General features: G+C 39.6%; 1 long non-coding RNA gene across 1 annotated transcript; it reads right to left on the bottom strand.

Annotated features, from left to right (window-relative positions):
- Positions 1 to 523: 523 nt before the first annotated feature.
- Positions 524 to 2076, bottom strand: LOC118484030. Its single transcript, XR_004872593.1, has 3 exons — positions 2040 to 2076; positions 1458 to 1524; positions 524 to 659 (listed from the first exon to the last, which is right to left on the bottom strand). It is a non-coding gene; the product is annotated as an uncharacterized LOC118484030 (long non-coding RNA).
- Between the last annotated feature and the right edge of the window lie 2441 nt (positions 2077 to 4517).

Here is a 4517-nt window from a genome sequence, read left to right as displayed (position 1 = left end):
ATCTCCATCCGCCATCTTTAATACTGAAATGTTTACACACATTGTTAAACATTTCATTTGTAACACATGTTTTACTTGTTTTGATTTAATCAAGTTCGTGACTTGACTCAATCATTCTTGTTTCACGCCTTTCTTGTGTTTGAGTGTGTTTACACACTCTTAATTATATCGTTCTTGTTTCATGCTTTTCTTGTGTTTGAGTGTGTTTACACACTCTTTTCTATCGTTCTTGTTTCATGCTTTTCTTGTGTTTGAGTGTGTTTACACACTCTTTTCCATGCATACTTGTTCGTGATTTATTTCTATTTTATCAAAATTTACTTACACAATAATTCTTACCGGGTACTTGATCAAGCTTGAACCGAACACTTATAGACAACCTTGAGCTCTGATACCAACTTGTAAGACCCAGTTTATATTACTAGATTTAACAACATAGAACCTTGCATTTAACGCCAAAATGACGACTTAACAAAAACTTTCAATAGTTTAAACCATAACTAAACACAACAACGTGTATTATTCTTACGAAACCGTAATCAAAAGGATAACTACAATTGTTTACATAGTTTTTAAAACTAAAGATCATGTGCGGAAGCGTTTGTTAGTGTGTTCGGTTCAGATGCATGTGCTTGATCATCACCCTTCTGCTAGTTTACCTGAAAACCGAGCATTTTAATCCAATGTTAGTATTATGGTCCTTGACCAATAATATAAGAGAAAAGGTGTGTTAAAACCCATTAGAGAAATCACAAACTATGAAATTCAGCATTTGGAACTGGGGGCCACCGTAATTTACGGTAGTCACCGTAAATTACGGTGGCACCTGAAAGTTTATTGCCTGCCGTAAAGCAGGAGATTCCCACCGTAGCATTTTATTGGCCACCGTAAGTTACGGTGTCACCGTAACTTACGGTAGACCCTGCACTTGTTTTCTTGCTTTGTGATCTTGGGCATCCTAGTTCCGTTTTGCAGGGAAATGACCTTGAACAGGTTTATCACCCACCCAAGGCTAATTACCCATGTTTGGAACTATTACTCGTTATCATGACTCGCTTTCCCATAAGGGATCGCTTACGTATTAATCTACATAATTAATTCCAAGACTTCGTGTTTGTCATCTATACTACTAGTCGTGTTTATCAAATCAAGATCATAACTCCTATACTAGGAGTTTAAACTTCGCAACTAACCTAGCATGTCAAATTTACAACTTACGCAATGATTATAACCATGCTTTAGGTAGTGATGTCTAGCTTTACATTATTCACAATCTTGTTTCGACCCGTTTGGGTGCTGAAATTAAGCACCTTACGGACGTTCAAATTCATGTTTATTACTTGTTTAAGGCAATAGTCGAATTCATGACGTAATGGTAATTCTCGATCTTCATGTTTTTTAAATAATGGCATAAAGCTAACAATATATATAATGTAATGAAACGAAAATTTTCATACCTTTAGAGCACGCCTTTTCCTCGTGAATTCCCTCCGGCTTGTCCGCTAGATGAACCGGACTCTTTGCCTAGAAAATTCAGTTTTTAACTTGTTTAGAATCCTTTTCATGACCATTTTCACATCAATTATGAGACATGATCAAAATCTGCGTTTCTATCAAATTTAACATAAAAATCCTCACTTAGGTATTTCAACAAACACCTAACGGGTCAGATTTTCCTACCATCATCTTCAAGTTCATGACTTGCAATTTAAACCTCGAATTTCACTTTAATTAGTAAACCTTGCAGACATCTTAGTATCAATATCACAGGAATTACCTCCTATAATGAAATTTATACTAGGATTAACATTCAAAATCCTAGTGTTCATCATCAACATATAAAACCCATAACCTAGCTTCCATGGATTCATGGAATTTTCCTGAATTTGAGCATAATTTCACATATAGTTGTCTAGGTTTTACTCCTAGACACTATATCATCATTAATCTAACTAAATTACTGTCATGCATCAACAAATTTCAGATTGCTTAAATTCATGAGGAATTCAAGTAGAGAATTCTCATCAAATTTTACATACCTCTTAATCCTCTTGCAATGAGGATCACAGTTCTAAACTCGGATTTCGTTTTGGTTAGGATTTACACCTCCAATTGAAGGAAATTGTGGATTTTAGGGTTTTGGAGGATGGGGGTCGCCCCTTTCTTGCTCCTGTCGACCAGACACACCAAAATGGTGTGTTTGGTGAGTTAGTCACAATTCAGCATTTAACTTTCATTCTTTGTCAAGTTTAGTCCCCCAACTTGATTTATTCCTAAAGTTTATGTGTTTTATTCCTTTTGTGATTTATTTCAAGATCTGAATTTAACTAGGTTAACTTCCTAGTTTGTAAATTCTTGTTTATTAACTCTTTGAACTTTCTAATATAAGAATTTATATTTTCAGGGTGTTACAGTATGTTTAAAACAAATTGTTGATTCACTATACTTTGGTATACTTTCTTCCTAAATCCGCAGCTAGCGATAACCTGATCGTAGATCGATCTTGGAATAGTAACTTGAACCCTGAAGTTGGTTGAATAAATCATCAATCATCGGCAAGGGATACCGATTCTTGATGGTTAGCTTGTTCAGCTCTCGGTAGTTGATGCACATACGAAAACTACCATCCTACATTTGAACAGAACTGGAGCTCCCCAAGGCGAGAAGCTTGGCCTTATAAATCCCTTATCTAGCATCTCCTGAAGCTGCATTGACAGCTCTTGCATCTCTGAAGGCGCAAGTCGATAAGGTGCCTTGGCTACAAGCGCGGCGCCCGAAACCAAGTTAATGTGGAATTCGACTTGTCGTTGAGGAGGTAATCCTGGCAAGTCTTCGGGGAAGACTTCAGGATATTCCCTTCCACAGGGATATCTTCGAGCTTCGGTTCTCAGCTTCTTTGTCCACGACATAAGCCAAGAAGGAAACACATCCTTTACGCAAAAACTTCTGTGCCTTCCAACAACTGATAATTCGTAGAAGCGTATCCTGTTTCTTCCCATGAATCACGATCGTCTCTTCACTCGCCATCGGGATGCGGATAATCTTCTCATGGCAAACAATCTCCGCACGATTACTCGACAACCAATCCGTCCCAACTATGACGTCAAAGCTTCCCAACTCAACTGGCAGAAGATCTATCAAGAACTCACGCTCCCCAAGCTCTATAACACAACCTCTAATCACTTCGTTGGCTTCTACTATCTTCCCATTAGCTAGTTCTATCAAGTACGAGATATCTAACTTACTTGCTACTAAACCAATGACATCCTTAGACTCTAGAGATATGAAGCTATAGTCGGTACCAGTATCAAATAGCACAGATGCAAAGTGTTGATTAGTAGGGAACGTACCAGTGACTACGTTCGGATCCTGGCGTGCTTCACGAGCTCCAATGTTGAACACTATTCCATGAGCTTGGTTATTCTTAGGGCAATACTTCCTAAAGTGCCCCATGTCCCCACATTTGAAGCAACATGGAACCCTACCATTATCGTTTCCGTCTTGGTTGCCATCATCATTTACTCCTTGTCTGGGATACTTTGCCCAACAGGCATCCTTGTTGTGTCCTTCCTTTCCGCACCTATCGCACCAAGGCCTCAGACATCGACCTTCATGGTGAAACTTGCACTCATCACATCTTGGTTTAGTCCCCATGTAAACCTTTCTGAAATGCCCTATGCCACCACAACCTTGACCTCGTTCTTGATCATTACTGTTTCCGCCCTGATAGTCGTTGTTGTTGTTTCCTCTGTGGTTTCCGCCACCATATTGACCTTCATTTCCATGTCCTGCTCCGAACCAACATGTCTCCTTGACATGCCCCACTTTGCCACAGTTATCACATTTTCCATATTTACATCGTCCGGTATGATGACGTTGACAATTGTCGCACTTAGGTAGGATACCCATGTACTCTTTCCCCTTTTTGGCATTGTTGTTGTTATTCGCCCGAGCACCCTTTTGGAAATCAGTGAGCTTCCTTTTGTTCTTCCCGGATGACTCCGCATGCTCCTTCTTCTTGTCAGGGGTTGAAAGTTTTTCCAATCTAATTGCTTCTTTAGTGAGCGCCACACTTAAGTTACTCGCATCGATAGTTGTTGGAGGCCTTGTTGTCGTTATCAAGCTCAGAATTTGAGGCGCAAATCCCCAGACGAATCGTTCTATCCTCTTAAACCCTGGTTCCACCAGATATGGAACAACTCGCGACAAATCATGAAGTCTCTGCACATATTCCACCACCTTTGGTCCTTCCATCTTCAGGTTCTAGAATTCAATTTCCAGCTTCTGGGTTTCCGCCTGAGAACAATACTTCCTTCGCATCAATTCCTTCAGTTCATTCCATATCAAAGCATACGCAGCAGCCTTGCCGAACGTATGAACATGAAGGTTCCACCATGACAGAGCCCCATCATGAAACAGTCCAGAAATGTACGTGACTTGTTGCTCTAAAGTACATTTGCTCATTCGCAAAAAAGAATCCGTATTCTCGACCCATCTCACAAAAGCTACGGCACCTC

Source organism: Helianthus annuus, chromosome 11, assembly GCF_002127325.2.
Source record: "Helianthus annuus cultivar XRQ/B chromosome 11, HanXRQr2.0-SUNRISE, whole genome shotgun sequence".
In the NCBI taxonomy this organism is placed as follows: domain Eukaryota; kingdom Viridiplantae; phylum Streptophyta; class Magnoliopsida; order Asterales; family Asteraceae; genus Helianthus; species Helianthus annuus.
This window is presented reverse-complemented; position numbering and strand designations above follow the sequence as displayed.